This window comes from Spea bombifrons, chromosome 5, assembly GCF_027358695.1.
Source record: "Spea bombifrons isolate aSpeBom1 chromosome 5, aSpeBom1.2.pri, whole genome shotgun sequence".
NCBI classification, from domain to species: Eukaryota; Metazoa; Chordata; class Amphibia; order Anura; family Pelobatidae; genus Spea; species Spea bombifrons.
Window position 1 is genome coordinate 25987223 of NC_071091.1, and position 18386 is coordinate 26005608.

Sequence of the window (18386 nt, forward strand, 5' to 3'; positions counted from 1 at the left end):
GTTTCAAACCATGTACATAAAGAAGTGCAGAATGTGTATAGTACTGCATTCTGCATACCTAGAGTATTTGGCACCTGGGGTGATCCTGTATGTGACACACACACACTTTAACATTGCATGGTTTCTGTCGTTAGGCAAACATTGAAAGGGGTACAGCATAGCTGTTATCATTAAATACTAAGGCAGACATTGATGGTGGTACAGCATAACACCTATCACTATATACTGAGGCGCAGACATTGATGGTGGTACAGCATAACACCTATCACTATATACTGAGGCAGACATTGACTGGGTTACAGCATAACACCTATCACTATATACTGAGGCAGACATTGATGGTGTTACAGCATAACTGCTATCATTATATACTGAGGCAAACATTGACGGTGGTGCAGCATAACTATCATTATATACTGAGGCAAACATTGATGGTGGTACAGCATAACTGCTATCATATACTGAGGCAAACATTGACAGTGGTACAGCATTACATATCACTATATACTGAGGCACACATTGACGGTGGTACAGCATAACCCCTATCACTATACATTGAGCCAGACATTGACAATAATGCAGCATAACCCCTATCACTATATACTAAGCTAAACATTAATGTGGTGTAGGCCTACCACTTCAGTGTCTGGCTTAGTATATAGCAGGAATGCACCGAAATGAAAATTCTGGACCGAAAATTCAGCATTAACTTGGCTGAAAATGACCCTCCACCTTTTTTTTAAAAAAAAAAAAAAAAAAAAAAGAAAGACACTTATTAAAAGGAACACACCAAAATTAGACAGAAAAATCAATAACAAAAAAAAAATATATATATATATATATATATGATTAACAGAAATCACACTCCTATCATGCCCAGGTTCTAGCATGTACTGGTTGATCTGGGCATGATAGGAGTGTGATTACTGTTGGCAATCATATATATATATATATATATTAGTATTGAATTTTTCTGTCCAATTTTGGTGTTACTTACTTTTAATAAAAGTGTGGTTAACACCCCAAAATTGGACAAAAAAATCAATGCTCCTATCATGCCCAGGCAGCCAGTACATGCTGGAACCTGGGCATGATAGGAATGTGATTACATCCTCCCTATGCCATGCCCCCCCCTTACACATCCATGCCATCACACACACAGGCTCATTCACAAACATTCAGCATAAACTACAGCATAACACCCATCACTCTCACACACTTACTAATCCACTCACTGAATGTTTTTCTACCTTTTCTCTGTCACTGTGACTTTTCCTCCTCTTCATTCCTCCTCTTGGCTCTTCTTCTGTGTCCTGTCCTTCCAGTGCAGTGAGTGCGGAAGGCGGTGGGCGCGGCTTCAGTGTTGTGTGCCGGGATATGACATCAAATCCCGACTCACAGTCTGTTGCAGCGCACATCGCAAGGGAGCAGGATCGGTCCTTTGATTGTCTTTAAGCCGGTTAGAGGCAGATCCTTGATCTCCCCAACTGAGCCTGCTCCTCTGGAGGGGTGCCGGCGTGGTGGCACCCCCTGATGAGTGGCACCCGGGGCGGACCGCCCCCCGCTAGGTACGCTACTGAGTACTAGAATTCCATAAGATATTATAAGCACGGGTTGGGCTGGTACAGGCACAACGAAGATCCCATTCTTTGACTGGAAATTGTTGAAATAGAGCAACTGGAACCAGGAACTATCATGCCTTTGCAGGGAGCTCTACAGAGTGAGAAAGCTTGGCTCACACAGTGGCTTAAGCCAGATTGTCCGTGTTTTTTCTGGTTTGGCCACTTCAAGCACTGTCTCTCTAATAAATTCTTAAGCAATACAGCACTTCTTAAGCACCTTCTCAGTGTTAGTCCTCAAATAACCTCACAATGCAGATCTGTTGTTTCTTTGCATTCATTAGCACAGGTGCATCTGTCAGAATGACTTAAGATACTGACACATCCATCTGTGAAATGTGAGAATTACTGTCTATAAGAGTTATTTTCTCAGTGTTGGAGACTAGTAATGATGTCTTCATATTACTTATCTATCATAAGCTATCTTTAGTTTAGGGGATATTGTATCAATCTTATATGAAAGAAAAAGCAAATACAAATTACCTAACAACAACTGGTTAATCACAAGTGAATAGTTTATGCTAGGTCATGTAAGAAGTGTCTTTCATTGTTCAGTATTTACAGATTTAGACTAAAGTGGAGTTACAACAGTTGTAGTTAAATGTTTCCAGTTGAGTGCTGTGTCTGTCACTATCACTGCTGAACTGTTGATAATAACAATAGTATTATTTATAATAATACTAATTCTAGCACCAAGAAGAAAACAAACCAATTTTCAAGTCACCTGTGCACTGGTGATGCCAACCCTTAGTCTATATAGGTGGTGCTGAGTCCTTTATGTGCAAAGTCCCAGGGCCCTTAAATAAATAAATACCTTTAGCACGTATATTGGTTTGGGTTCCCACCAGTAGGTGAGAGTATTCTCTCCGTGGTTCTTTTGTGATTGTCATTAGAATACTTTTTACATAACGTCACACATCTTGTTTTTCATCTCTTGCTATTTGACACCAATAATCTGTTTAAATCCCTGATTATTCTGTCCAGGACTGCATCCTTTCCTCACAGATTGTTTTACCTCATCAGCATGAGGTTGCGATACCCGCTTAATACTTGAGTCATGCTGACGAGCCCCATAATGGATGAAACAGCTGTCCATGAGTAGCGATCTGGCTACTGCACCACTAGTACAGCCGATATTTGCTTTCAAGGGATCTTCGTATAAAGTGGATGTAGAGGCGAAAGGTGATCATTCTTAACCGCATTTAAATATGCCTACCCATAATCCCTTATGGTTGTGGCAGCACCATAAGATTTCTGAGGGAAAAACCAAGCGTTCGGTCTTGTCTGGTGGTTGTAGATTGGTGTCAAATAATGGTTCTGCTACCCCCTTAATTTTAAGTGGAAGGTTTTTCCATCACCTTTACCCCACCATAAAATAACTAACAATCTCCTCGCCGCAAAAACTTAAGGCACTTCTCACTACTTATTCTCTTGGGCCTTTCTGCAGCCTTTGACACAGTTGACCACACCCTCCTCCACCAACCCCTTCGTGCCCATGGCATCCGGGACACAGCTCCTTCCTAGCTACGGAAGGAAATATAATATCCTCACAGTAACTGCTTTGGGGCTGGAGATTAATGTGCAGGAGGACAACTGCTGGGCTTGTCAAAAATTGCAGCTCATCTGTGCAATTGTAATGGTAATACTGTGCCGAGTATTCTCGGCCTTTTGGCTAAGATCAAGTGTAGTACCCTATGGGAAGGGGGGAAACACTTGATCCTCTGGCCTTGGGGCCGGGAAAGCATGGAGCCCGAGGTGTTAAGTTGCCCTGGCAGTAATGCTGGGGTCACGTTTTCCACTGGCGGCCTTCCTGCACTTTCTTCTCCTTGCACCTTTTGGTCTTGGAGTTAAGAATTTTATTTTTGAACCCGGCTAGGCCAGAAATGGTCTGCCCTTATTTATTTTGATCTTAATTTATACATTCACTACGTTTTTACATGTGTGCCCATTATGGACTTCACGGTTTCTTTGACTCACAGCGAGGCCATGTTCACGTTTTGTTTTGCGATTTTGTACCACGTTTTTGGATCACTGCGGCGGTGAAGCCTAAAGGGGGTTACTCCCTTGCGGGGGGTTCCCTGAAGGCAAAAGGGGTCTCACCCTTCGGGGTGAGACTCGAAGATCCGGCCTCCCCCTTGTGGGAACCCAGAATCGTATTCTGGGCTTCCGATGCCTCACAGCACGGAACAGGACCAAAGGAGCATGCACCTCGGGCTCCAAAAAAAAAAAGGTAATTCTTTGCCGAGATCTGTGAAAGTAAGAGTAGTAGTATGTAAGTATGTGTTGGCAGGTGTGTATGTATGTGTGCTTTTGTGTTGACGTGTGTGTGTGTTAGCGTGAGGCACAAACAGGCCATCATTGCCTGAAACTTAACCCTTCTTATTGATATTCCTGTACTCAAGCTGGGATACCCCAAAATCATGGTCACAGATCACTTCGATCACACATTACACCTTGCTCCCTCGCGCCTATCACACATCACTCTCTCACGCCTATCACACACCACTCCCATCACACCAATCACACAACACCTCACTCCATCGCATCCATAACTGTGAGCGAGCAGCCGCAAGTTACCGCAGGATAACATAACATCATTTTGCATGACCGCACTATGCTACAGCCTCTGCAAGTGCTGCAATTTATCAAATCAATTGGTGGTCTACAAGATGCATTCTTTAAAAGTACCCCAAATAAGAGGCACACATATGGCCAACCAACATATTAACGCACAATTAGGACAGCTTTGCAATAGCAGTGATAGTACTTGAAGCTATGGAAAATTTTTTCTTATTATTTTCTTTGCTTGTATTTAAAATGGAGTCACATTTTCTTTTATTCCCCTGGCTCACTCTTATCACTTCTTAACACTTTCCCTGAGCAAAGAAAGACATGTGAAAATAACAAGAGCTTAAAAGAGTTTGAGATCAGGGATATACAATGACAAGAGATGGCATGGTGACAATTATTCAGCATTTAATTCCAGTGGGAACTTGACATTGTTCAAATGTGTAGACACTTATGTGAGAAGGAAAGCAGATCTGGCTGTTTGCACCTGTTAATTCCAATTGCTGTCAATAGCAGTGACTAACCAGATTGTCTTTACCCTTCATCGAGAATATTGACCTTATTATTGACTGTTAGGAGAAAGGGTATTATTATAATTATTATTATTGCTATTATTTGGCAATAAAGAAATCAGTTTTATACATGGCAATCGTTTTATTATACAATGTAATGCCATATAAACTGTTTTTCCAATATTTATCTTATAATCAGGACACCGTCTAATTTAAAAGATTATATTAAGTTCCTAAGGGAGTAATTTTTAAAAAAGAGCACCATTTGAAGATGGCGAAACAGCAGAATAACAAAGTTAAGGAACTCAGAGATGGAATGTATGCAGCATCTAAAAATGGCTCACTAAATGCCAAGAAAGAAGGCATTCGTTTAGCCTATCAAAATGCTGTCCCCAAACCATTGTTTTTTCTGTGTGACTGAATAAACCAACAAATCTGACACATACAGTCAAGACAGGAGTGCATCCAAAGCCCTCAAATGGCAAATAGAAAAGACCAAGGTGGGTTTTAAATGTTGTGTATAGACCTGGAGCTGTCAACCACATCTCTCATTCCCTCTACATATCAGACCACATACTAGGTCTAAGGTAATCCTCACATTCTTCCAGAGATTTAACACGTAAAGTAAACATTTAACACTTTGGTTTCTGAATAGAATCATAAGTTTAATTCTCAAAGCCAAGATAATTCACAGCTATCTCAGTTGTATTCTTTCAGAATTTAGCATTCAGATTCTGGTAAATATTACTAAAAAATGCATTTGGAAACAAATGTTCCTTATATTTTTTTCACAATGACCTTTCTTCTGTATGACCTTTTCGTGATGCTAAGTACAGGAGGGTGGCTCACAGATGATGAAAGTTTGTGCTTGAAAGATGGCTTAAAGCATTACTCTGCAGAACAGCAGCTCTGGTCTGTATTACTGATTGTTTTATCACAAACAACCTCTTGTTGTACCATTCAACTCTCAGAAAATCAATATCCGGCATCTCCGTTCTTTTATTAAAAATATTGTTCAAGCACAATTGTTCCCAGTGCACCATTAAAGTGTTATTACCTTATATTCAAGGAATGGAAGAATAATGCTTTTACACATATCTATGCACTAAAATTCAGCTACTTTATACCACAACTCACAGAATAGCTCCACAGATCTTATTTATTATCTGAAGAGGAGTACCGGTGTAATTTACCAGTCTTACACATACTACTTATGCACATAGCACCATTATATCGCACCATGCTGTACAACGGGCAAACAAAACAAAGCAAGCAGTGCCTCATATGCCAATTTGGCCCTGATCAAACAAGCTTAAAATAAGTCATGTCATGGATGTAATTATTTTAAAGACGCTGCACCATGAAAAGTTCATTATTTCAATCAGGTTTGCATAGCTTTCCTGTATTCCCAAACTCTTGTATAAATGCTTCATTTCAACTTAAAAACCAGTAAGATATTACTCAATATATATGAACCCAATCACAAACAAAGAGTTGCTAATATGGGGTGGCCATTTTTTTTCCAGGTAAACTTGTGAAACTCAGGTTTGTATTAGCCAGCATTAAATTTATAGGTATGTAGACTGCAAAAAAGATTCTATTGCCTGAAAGAACGTGTACCCGTATAGCATGAAATTGCAAATTCTAAGGGCAGTTAGTTAGAGCAGATTTCTCTGAAATAAATAGAATTGAGTTCTTCCCTCAAAAATATCTCCCAGATAAACTGAAAGAACAGCATTGAAAATATAAGCATAATCATAATAATACGTTAAAACCCCAGCTCCAGGGGGCCCCAGGGTGGTTCCAAATACTTCCAAAAACAGGGACTCACAGAGCAAGAATGTGGACCTCCGATAAAAGCAAGACTGCTCACAAAGTGTGTCCAAGCAACTGGAAAGAAGGCCCCCCGGCAAAGATAAATGGGTAAGGGAGTAAGGGAGGTGGTGAGAGTGACAGAGTAAGGGCGTTAGGAAATGAGTGTGTATGTAGTTATGTGTTAGCATGAGTGTATAGGTTTGTAAGTGTAACTATGTGTGCCAGTGTGTGTATGGAGCGCTTGGGAGCAGAAGACACCAATGTCCCAAAATGGATCTCCAGTTACAGACTCTCTAAGGCAGCCCTCTGCCCCACTGTGCTGGAAAGTAAATCTAAGGGGGGAATGTTGAGCTGTAGGAAGATCAAAGGTGGGGAAGGTATTAGCAAGTAGGACAATTCTTAAACCAAATTCCATAGTCCCTGATACAGTAGGATTTCTACATTTAAGAAATGCTTCAAAATCAAGTCCCTCTTACCTATTTATTGCCACTGTAGCAAATTTACAGTTTCTACACTTGCTAAAAGCGTTATTACAGAACAATGTAATCGAGATGAAATAAATGTTTTATATATGCTGGATCCCTAGCACTGATAATAAATCATCATTTTGTCTATTATTTCAGTCTGTAAATAATTCATGTTTTTCAATATGGATGAGGGTAGGTTAAATACAAGAACTAAATGCCTTCTAAATTCTGTTTAGCTGGATTACATGATAATACAAACATATAATGTATATCTTTTAGAAAGTTGTAAAAATAAATTCAGTATCTATAACAAATAAATACATATATATGGTATATATAATTATCAATAAACTACAACAAACCCCAAATATCAGAGCCAGAAATCCCCCATTTATTGCGACTCTTGGCATCAGGTGTGACAGTAAGTCAATAAATATTTTTTATTTGTTTTTCCTTTTTTTGAGGTCTTAACAGGTCAAACTAATATTTATGTTGCCCAGTGTCAGGCAGCTGGCTAAGGGAGCCAAACTTGGTAACCCTACAGGTACCCCGACTGACTCATTTTAGCCTTCACCATACTGATTATAAAAAAAACCCACCATAAATTCTTATTGAAGCACAGACCCAATGTTATCAACCCCCTTTTCTCCCATATTATGAAGTCCAGATATTAGATTCTGCTAAAATTTCTACATTTCAATGATAACTCCCAAAGTCCCCTAGAACTGACCCCAAGTTTGATAGATTGTATAACATAAGGCCATCACAATTGATGAGTCCCTAGTTCTTTTCAAGGGTAGACTGCACACTACAAGAAGCAGTAATGTTTTGGATACAAAAGTTGCACAGGATTCACCTACTCTCTTGGGTGCTGTAAGTACCTTTCCACCTTGTCATCTCTGGGATTGTTTCTCCAAGACATACGTGAAAAGGAGAAAAAACATCAACGTATTCTTCCTGGTAAAACACAGGATTTAGGTATTACTCAGGTGTGTTTAAGGTGTTTTGTTTGTTAACTGTGCAACACCTTGGACACCTGAGTAATACCTGAATCCTGGGCTGTTAGGTGTGCCTTGAGGAGAGGGTTGAGGAGCACTGCTATAAATCATAGCGTGAACATTTTGATGGGATATATATCATGAAGTGCAGAAATCCAAGTCAGAAGAAAAGACACGACACTCAAGGAATGCAGTAGAAAATATACTTTAATGCATATCCTGACACTGGACCCAAAAAAAAAACAACTAAGCTCCTTTATTAAAGTGTACAGCCCAACATGCAAGCCCAGAGGTGTTATTATTACTAGACATGTGGAAATTATTTCACATTTAACTCTTTAACTCTTGGAGCGGGGAGACAGGCCAAGTTCCCGTCAGGAGTTAAAGGGCAGCGCAAGCGACTCTATTGGTCGCCTGCAGTCTCCCCGCTCCAAGAGTTAAAGGTCCATACGAGCGACTCTATTGGTGGTCTCCCCTGGCAAAGTTGCGGCACCAGGATTTTAAAAGTCTGTACGAACGACTCTATTGGTCGCCAGCAGGGGGCTCGTCTGCAGAGGAGGCCCCTGCCGGCAACCGATAGAGTTGCTTATATGGACCTTTAAAATCCTGGCACCGAAACTGCTGCGTAGTGCATACCGCGTTAACCCCGTATTGACCCCTTCTAAAAACAAAAAAAGAAAAAAAACGAACACAAGGAATGTACACGAAGATTCGCCCGAACCGAACACAGGAACGGGCGAATATTCGTGAAATACAAATATTTTTTTCCCCACGAAGACGAACACGGAGAGTTGGCCGGCGCCTAAGTCTAAACCACAAGTCTCCCACAAACTCTCCTGTCACAAAAGTAATGCTTGTGTTCTACATGACAGCTGTACCTGTCATAAACTGGCTTCTCTCACAGTGGTCGCAGCTGTCTAGACCAAACAAGCAGTCATGTAACATTTTAAACTTTTGTATACCATGATATAACACAAACTCATTTGTCACTGGAAATGTGAAAAAAACCCATCCACTGATACACAGGCTGTAAACAACCTCCCTACAAATCAGCTTTGAGTCTTCTCTTTGTATTACCAACAGTTTATTCCATTAGTAATTATCAGGCAAGCAGTCTCTTTATGAAGAATAGGAAAATAAAAAGGATTGGTTTTGATTCTATAAATGTCTAACCAGCCATGAAAAGAACTGCATCCCAATTGAGTTTGAGAGCCCTGCCTCTCCGTAGCTGTTTTAATGAAATGGCCGTTCGAAGGCTTTAATGTGTCACTGACCTGATTGAAAAACAATGCAACTGGTGAGTTACTTAATAGAAGTAAATTGCTATTTACATGTCATGTGCCTTGGATTTATTTAACCAATGTGTTTAATGAGATTGTAAATCTGTAAATTAGATTCTACTATATTTGATACGTTAGGTATACTTGTGCTTAATGTTTTAAAAACAACCATAAGTGAACATATAACTCCTTGTCTTGAAATAAACGAAGGTTAATGGGATACCGATTTTTCTTTGTTTACCGGTTTATTTTCTGAAAATTACAGCCCCTAAGGTGCACAATATATCCTTAGTGGTTTTTGATTAAAAAAAAAAATAGTTCTCTAGCATATTCATAGAACACATAGAGTAGACAAACCTTCGTCTGATGTAGCGAGACCTCTGAGGTCTTGGAAGCCAAGCTGATTAACATCATAAAAAGACATGAACTGATAGCAAAGAAAAAATTGTTGCGTCACCAAAATGGCACACTTGTGCTCTACTAATTAGTTGAATAATACTATAACTGTATATAACGGTAACTATATAAATTGTATACTTGAAGTAAATATTTAATTGGAATATTTATTTACATTTTCTATTTCAAAAACTGTACATCTCTGTAATCTAACCTCCATTTTGACTCCACACAGACCTAACTGCATGGTACGATTCACTTGTATACAATACCTTATACACCCAATTTCCAGCTGAGCATGGGTTATTCTTCCTAGGGTTTTTCTAGGTAAATATATTTTAATATTAATGATAAATCAGATTCCTAGCAGAGATTACAGATATATAAGCTTTAATGAGTTCTATAAAATTAAGACTTCAGAAAAAGGCTAAATTGTTCCAGATTTCTTTGAACAAAAATCTTTATCCGGAAATCATATAATCCTTAATATCCATCGCATAAATCCTTCTAATTATCAGTCCAATTAGGTGCATAATTTAATTTTTGTAAGTTTGAGAATTGTACTTAGTTTGTTTTTTAAGCTTAATTAAATTATATTAATACCAAATATATCCATATTTATAGAATATTCATAATTATAATGTGGTAAGTATTTCAATTAACATTGATGTAGAATCACTTCAAGCGCAAATGCTCTTTTATTGACAGGGGAACATAACCCCCAATATTTCAAACGACCAAAGAGGGACACTTTAGAGCAGTGGTTCTCAACCTGTGGGTCGCGACCCCTTTGAGGGTCAAGCGACCCTTTCACAGGGGTCGTCTAAGACCATCGGAAAACACCTATTTCACAATATATAACTACATAATTTTATGGTTGGGGGGTCACCACAACATGAGGAACTGTATTAAAGGGTCGCAGCATTAGGAAGGTTGAGAACCACTGCTTTAGAGGAGGCTGACTTTGTGGCCTAGTCATAGCAATTTATCTTATTTAAAGTCACACTCTAGCCATCATATGCACGTTAGTGTGTTCATGGTGTGCTCTTTGCAAGTACATGGGGCTTCAAGCAACAGGACTGGAACTTCCAGGTGAGGTAAGTGATGTTTTCTGGGTTTATTTTTATTTTGGAAGAATGTAATAAAGTACTCCCACAGTGCTTTAATATTCGATCTTCTTTAGCAGGGGCAGTTAGGGATCTTAGACCTTAGGGATTTAGGCATTTTGTGCAGATAATTCAATTTATAAACACATCAATTTGAGTTTTTAAGCTGCAGACCACTGTCATACACGCATACCCCCAAAACCTCTGGAACGCTATAATTTAGGGACAGGGGGATTTGCGGACTGTTCCTCCAAAAAAAAGGGATAATTGGGAGTGTGTCTACCTCTGGGATATTCCGACAGCAGAACCCTCCAAAACATATGTGTGAATGATGCTTCTATGAATATATACATTTGGTCCTCCAGGAGCTCTATGCATTCATTAATATAAAACATGAACCCTGTTTATATATAAAAAACATCCCAAATGCTCACAGATATTCATGCCAAAAGTCAGGGCCTAAAGGGAGCTAAGTCCATAATTCAAGCCATAAATTATATGCTCAAAAATGCTTTTGTAATGTGGAATAATTAAAACTGTATTAAACATGAAAAATAAGGGGAAAAATAACCATTATACATATGGAAAAAATAAATGAGAAGGTTTTTTGTATAATATTGCCACTATAATCCAGCCAATAATTTGCCTGTTGAGAGCAATTGCTTTTGTGCGGTGAATTTTTTCTTAACTATATTGCAAACATTCTTACAAAAAAAACTAAATTTGCTTGGAAAATAATTATCCGTGCATGACCTCTTTCCAGTACCTTAGTAAATATATTTATTTTCTCAACAATAAACAGGCTAATGGTTGTCTTCTACTTTAATCCTTTTAACTGCTGGCTAGTGAAATCTGTAATTTATGTTCTCTGAGTTCTATGTGCCCTGTGGACACATATCTATGTATTTATTCAAGCCGTGTCCCCTGCTAATTTCATCTCATAGCTGTATATTGCTCTGAGCTGGATATTAAAACATTTGTGCTTAATTGTTCATTACAAGCATAATCACAGACTTGTAGACAATCATTCCTTTAATACTGTCAACAGTCTTGTAAAATGTAATGTCATTTTTCTCTGTTCTTCTTTACTTACAAAATTATTTTCTGTAAAACATAACTCTTACACAATCTACTCTAAAAATAATTACTAGAAGCAGTGATCAATTTGGAAACAAAGTATATAGTCCACGGGAAGTGGCTTGGGCTTTGCAGGCCGTAAACCACATTTAACAGGGTAATAAGTCCCATGCAGCATGTAGTAAACAGTCATTGATTATAGTAAAATCGCAACAATTAAACTGCATGTGTGGCACATTTGTTCTCGGTTCAATTTAAATAGGGATATTTGGCATAATAAAGCTCTGTGATACGCTTGGGAATCAGTCTTGATTGTGTGTGAGATTATCTGGGTATGTTAGTGTGAGTTTCCGGGTATATTATCAGTGTAAGTATCTGGGTGTGTGTTAGTGTGTTTTTAGTGTGAGCTTCTGTGTGTGTTAGAATGAGTGTCTGTGTGTGTGTGTGTAAGTGTCTGGATGTATGTGTTAGTGGGAGTAGATGTGTTAGTGTGTGCTGGGTTAGTGTTTGTATAAGTGTCTGGGTGCCTTTGTAAGCATGAGCATCAGGCCATATGTCTTAGTGTCTGTCTGTGTGTGTTAGTGTATGTTAGTCTGAGTGTCTGGGTGTGTTAGTACGAGTGTGTGCATGTGTTTTAGTGTGAGTCTCTATGCATGTGTATTTGTGTGTTTGTGTGTTTAGTGTGAATGTCTGTGTGCACATGTCAGTGTGTGTATCTTGGTATGTGTTAGTGTGAGTGTCTGTTAGTGTGTTAGCCTAACTGTCTCCGGGTTTCTGTTAGTGTGAGTGCCTTGGTGTGTTTGTTAGTGTGAGTGTCTCTGTGTGTTAGCATTAGTGTGTAGATGTATGTCTTAGTGTGTGTGTGTTAGCTTGTCTGGGTGTGTTAGTGGATGTTAGTGTGAGTAACTGGGTGTGTTAGTATGATTGTGTGCATGTGTGTTAATGCGAGTGTCTATGCATGTGTGTTTCTGTGTGTGTGTTAGTGTGAGTGTCTGTATGTTAATGCGTGTGTTAGTGTAAGTGCTCCTCCTGAGATCGAGTTCTGTATCTGCCACTGGCTGGGAGTTAATATAATTTTGGCGGCCGCCTGAACATCTCAGTTTCTCTCTGTTGCAAGTCGCTCTAATGTCATGACTTCATCCTGCGATACAGCCCCTGCCCGGGAGGATGCAAAGAAGACTACGCTAGTAGTTTCCAATAGAAACTGCTCCAAGGCAGGAATAAGGGTCTGTGGAGGGGTGACATGGGGGATGTGGAGGTTAGAAAATTGGTGGCTATAGAGGGGTGGAATTAGGCGGCTGTGGAGGGCGGCACAAGTTGATTACAGTTTGATTGAGTTAGTTGATTCAAAAAAAAAAACACTGATAAGATGGATTTACCCCCGGATCAAATGTTACCACCCCTCTCATGCTACTCTGTAACCTAAGAAACTGATCTAAAGCTAATTTGAGAATTTGAGTTATCTGCAATGAATATTTATGATGTTTCAGTGGGTAAGGTAACCAGATTTACCCACTTTCTGTTTCTAGTTTCAATTAGTCTCCTAAACTGTCCCCTGAAGTAAGTCTAAATGCATTTCTATATGTATTTCGACATTGACTTTTTCAATAGTCAATCACATTTTAAGACTCCCATAGCCAATTTATTTTTATTGAATACTACTCTTTAAAATAACATCAGTGATATATCTCAGGCAAATCAGGTTTATTTTTGATGATGTGTCCTTTATTATTTATTTTTCTTTCCCCCAAATATAAAGTTTACTTCCTGTTACTTTCCCTATAACTTGTTGAAATTATATAAATAAAGCTTTAAACATGTCAGTTTAGCAATAAGGTGCCTTACACATGTTCACGTGATTTACATTTATGGCATTGATATTAAAAAGATAACTGCATTGAAAGAGCAAAATAAGGAAAGAGGTTTTATCTGTGGTTTCTTTAAAGAAATAGTGCTACGTTGATGTACTGAATGTGGTTTTTTAACGTTTCTCGGTTTTGCTTATTTGCAACAACAGGTTGCAGGTGGGCAGGACTATTTATAGTGCGTGGGTCTAAAAAATAAATTTCACATATTGTGTATGATGCAAAAACACTAATTTTATTGTGTCGGTGGTAAAAAAAGATAATAAGTAGAAGCTGTGGTATTCTGGACTCGACCATGGTCATCCTTAACGCAGAGAAGAAAATGAAAAAATGTAGAAAAAGAAAACTGTCCCAGACCCAGCAAACTTTTTTTCCCCACCAGTCCTGGAGGTACTACAATACCAGGTCAATACAAATAAATGTATTATAAATCCATTTAATATGTGGTCCCCAGACAGGGGACATATCAGATATTAAACTGATGAGAACATATACAAATTTTTAAATAGTTCCCCTAGTACTACAGCAGGTAACAATGTGTACTCCTAAAACATTTGGAGTTAACGGGTGCTTGCCTAAGGACCTATTATTACTATTATTAAAGATGGACCTGCTTCTGTCATGGTTTTACACATATAGCATGGGGCAAAAAATAACTCATTTCAGAAAATGGCTGGAAAGCAGCACTTTCCACCCTGGTGAAACGCTCCCTAGAAATAGCTCATTCCCACTCCTGGGGTTTTTGCCAATGTATCCATCATTGCAATGCATACTTTGCATGACTGCTCATGATGTCACAATGCATGTTATGTTTCAGGAAATGGTGCATGCAGCTTGACATCAATGGCCAAGCACTTTTCGCTTTGTGAAGTTGCCGTGGAAGCAGGCAAAACATCCAGCTTCTCGTGGTAACTAAAGCTGCTGGGATTTTCAATATTTTGCACAGTATTTACTCACATGTGTTCCCTATGCAAATCTTTAATCTTTATCTGATATAAAGTGTTGTGAAGTTTAGTCAAAAGACATTAATGCTTAATTCATATGTCGATTTCTATGAATATATGTCTAACCAATATATGGCCACCCTGGTCTAGATTTACTGTTGATGGGGCTTCAGCAAAAGTATCATTTAGGTCATTCTGGACAGTAGCTCAAAAAGACCAACTCATGTCTGATGTGCCTAAAGGATTTCAGGTCCTTGAGGTGGGTCAGTATTATAATAGGCTATATTTGGAATCACAAGTAAAAAAATAACTTCTGGTCTCTGGCCCGCTTACCCCTCTTGCCATACATTTTTTGGATGGAAACAGGTGGCAAAAAATGTGCACACATATGCAGATCTAGACATAAGCATATCTAGCCATTACCTACTCAAATTATAATTATTCTCCAAATGTTGAACAGGCATTTTGAGCTATGGAATTATTGAGGTCTCTATCATGGCTTCATTATTTTTTATACTTATACATCTATTTATCCGTCAAGTGTGGTTGGTCTGTGTAAAGTGTGTGCTGTCAAATGTAATCCCGACACTAGCATTGTCCGTGTCTGTGACATAGACCTTTGTTAAAATCTTTGCCCTTTTTAATTGTAGGTATACCCCGCTTTAAGAACATTTACTTTAAGGACAGCGCTACCTTTCCCCCCATTTATGTACACTCACTTTCCAGGAATTAACACATAACAGCATGGCCCCACTACTTCTGTTAGTCTTTTGCGGGTCCTTTGTGTGTCTTTTGAGCATATTTTAAGTGTTCCACATTTTGTGGTGGAAATAACGAAGTACATTTTGGTTTTACGTACAAGCTCTGGACCCATTGAGTATGTTGGGGTATGCCTGTATTTTTTGTCCGCCTCCCCGTGCAAAAATCCAGGACACATAACAGTGCTGAATAATGTGGATATTTGGTAACATGTTCATGAGTGATCATTTCAGGTAATGATCCAAAGAAAGTGAACAAGAGAGCCAGAGACAAGACCTTTCCTAATTAGAGGGACTTGAAGGGCAGTAATTACTTTGTTCCCTGGCGAAGGGTTGGGGCAGAAAATAAGCTCTTCTGTACCTCGACGTTGTGTGCATGAACTGTAGTAATGAAAATACCATACAGGATACTATTAAAAGCATAAATACTTTATATATACTTTATACTAACCGTGCACATGTGAACCCTCACTATTAATACATTAAGTCAGATGTTTGTAAGGGGACGTGACAATTTTTTCTGTCTCTGCTCTCAGCAAATTTTATTGATTTTGGTTTCGGGGACACCATTCTGCATAAGATAACTTGATGTGCCAGATAAAGTGGTACCATAATCTTTGCCTTTTTTTTAGAATAAATGTATTAATTTATTAAAGTATATACATTACTTATTTCAATTATTTATGAATATTTATGCACAGCCAAGCGCTTGCACGCAGGCAATTAGAAAATTCCTTTATGAGCTACTAAAAGGGAGTGGCGTAGCAGCCCTGCAGAGTGTTTCACATATAACCATTCCGCAGAGATGGGGAGGCTGGTGGGACTTTGTTTTATATTATTATTATTTTATATATTTATTTATTATTTATTTATGTGTCTGGTTGTTATAAAGGTTAGTCATGTGAAAACATGTTGACATAAATGTTCCTTTACTCAGCCAATCATGTTTTATATGCTTTATATCCATCGCATCATAACAAGGAATCCACAACATTTAGTCCATCATCATAATACAGTTTATGTCATAAAAACTATGAACCAGCATAAGGATTAGTGATAGGGAAAATATAATTTGTATTGTGAGGATCCTTAGTTTTCTGTTTTCATCAGCTGAGTAACACTAAAATGGAACAATTGTGTATATAGTATATATAGTATAGCCTTTATAATTAATTACACACAATAGCTCTAAAATGAATAAAAATGTAATCATTCACCACAATTATCTGACATCTTCCTTATAATTAAGTTGACTGAAAATCAACACTGGTTGACATGCTACATCCACAATCTTTATATTGTTAGGTACAGCATGGTGTTATATTTCTTTATCGCTCAGCTTATAAAATATCCTATACTCTAAAACATGGCATTAACTTTTTTTTAACCTAAAAATAACAACTTTCCAGCTATATCAACAAAACAAAGGTTGGTGTTACACAGAGGATTGTGGTGAACTTTCGCTATCTTCAGATGAAGGCGAAGAAATACTCAATTAAGTGAAGAATCATTTCTGCAAGGAAAGATGAGATATATATATATATATATATATATACTCTGTATATACTACCCTTCTTCACAGTTGCCCTACATAACTATCCCCATGTGTGTTACTTATGATCCAAATTGCTGATTTAATACGTTCTATAGTGTAAAAAGGAAAACCTCTAGTAGGAGAGGAAATAAGCTATTTCAACCCCAAAGGACATTTTGATGTTTAAAACAAAATGTAACAATAGAGTTAATTGGAATTTCATGGTTCACATATTCCCCTTAAGGGTTGCCTCAGTATTCTAAATCATTAATTTAGTTGTGGCGGTAATATTAGAGCTGGCATCTCAGCCCCCAAAACTGTTTTATGCAGCGCTACCGCTCCCGCTGTTTTCTTTAAGCAATCTTTTCCTGGTTTTTTTTTTTATTTGTCTAGGCCAACACATTTTTTTTATTATTATTATTCAGGAAGAGCTTATATTTTTATTGTTTATTTTAAATCACACCTGTCTTGGACACCAGGAGTTGACCCTTTGCCCCAGGACCTCAGAAGATATAATTGGTCCTATCTAGCAGGTCGGAGAACAGAGAAGTCACATGCTGCTACTGAGAAGTTTCTGCACCATTAGGTGATGGGATCACAGCTTTTTAATGGAAGCTATATTTTTCTGTTTATGAGTCTAGGTACAAAGAAAGGGTGAAATAATCTTAGCTCAATAAGAAGACTTGTTGCCTCACCCATGAAACATAAAAAAATATATAAAACTGCAACTGTAGTATAGGTATTCCACATTCTCACTTAGTAATTTGCCTCCAATATGTTTACATTGTATTAATACCAGCAACGAGATAATTATAATCACAATTTCACTACATTTTCTACTGCACCACTGGTGGAGATCTTAAAACGGTGCTTTGAGTAGGTGCTTAAAGGAACACCCCAGCACTATTTTGCATCCCAGATAATTTCATTGCTTGCAAATCGGTGCATGTTTTCTTACGATATTGGCGATGGAAACAAAGAAAAGTAATTTTCTTCCTTTTACTTAAGTATGCGTTCTGTACATGTGTTGTAGTGATCCACCTAAAGTCAATGAGATTGGATTAGGTAATTATCAGCATATTAAGCTCCATCATCATCAGTGAGGAAGGTGATGGTGGTTGTGTCATGTAATGCTACAGTGGACCGATGGGTTCTCAACCTATATCTTCTAGAGCTATACTCCCCAAAAGCTTATGTAGCCTCTTCATTCCCTTCCCAGACTTGTAGGAGGGCCAGATCTTGATCTACCCCAGAGAGGAACCACCAAAGTCTTCAAGGGTAGGTGGTAGCCAAAAGACTAGCTCACCAACCCTACCAAGAACTAAATCTCAATGGACCAAGCTCTACTATGGCTTTTCCAGTGTGTGCAAAAACTGACAAAAATTGCCAAATATTTCTAAAAATGGGTGGGGCTATTAACTTGACGCCTTTTACCTTGTGCAGTGCA

General features: G+C 38.3%; 1 pseudogene; it reads right to left on the reverse strand.

The window, feature by feature from the left end:
* Positions 1–14071: 14071 nt before the first annotated feature.
* Positions 14072–14236, reverse strand: LOC128498540 (uncharacterized; annotated as a pseudogene).
* Positions 14237–18386: the final 4150 nt, after the last annotated feature.